Genomic DNA, 744 nt, shown 5'->3' with positions numbered 1-744 from the left:
TATATATATATATATATATATATATATATATATCTCAGCACGGTGGCACAACTGGTAGAGCTGCTGCCTAAAATTACTAACTCCTTACATCTTTAGCAACTCACTTCACGCATGTCAAAAGGAGGACAAACTCTGATATAGTCTCATAAACTTCCTCTTTTCCACTCGGATAACTTCTGACCTCAAGATTCGTTCAACCTTTATTTACACAGGTTAATCCCATTGAGCCTCGAGGACTCATTTACATTTATAGATCTGAAAATCTAATAAGATAATCTAACCAAAGTTCATACACGTATGCATCATCACTAAACGGATTGTCTTGTACACTTTTCATCACCCCAGCTCAGAGTCAATGGAACAAATTAAAGGTAATACACAACGCCTTTGTTTATCCACGCCTGTATTCCTGTGTAACAGTTTGTTGATGGGTGTGTCATGTGTCATATGTGGTGCTTTTGTGTCAGCCTCGTTCACAGATCAGTTTTCCACATGTTATTGTGTCCTGCGTCTGCTCCACGAGTTTACATGGCTTCCTCCTCCCCTGAGGACCTTAGCTATAATAAAATAACTTCTAGGTAGCATGAAAACAAGTTTTGTCTCTGTCTACCCTCAGGATGTCAGCTCTTGATAAATATATTAGTAAGTGAGCTCTTGTCCCAAAAGCCAGCACAAGTTTCTTAAACTCCAATGCTCCACAAGACCTCTACTACATCGAAAGGACCCACAGATGTTTTGCAGACT

The sequence above is a fragment of the Nematolebias whitei genome, chromosome 16 (genome assembly GCF_014905685.2).
Source record: "Nematolebias whitei isolate Nwh7 chromosome 16, NemWhi1, whole genome shotgun sequence".
NCBI lineage: Eukaryota > Metazoa > Chordata > Actinopteri > Cyprinodontiformes > Rivulidae > Nematolebias > Nematolebias whitei.
Note: the sequence above shows the minus strand (reverse complement) of the source record.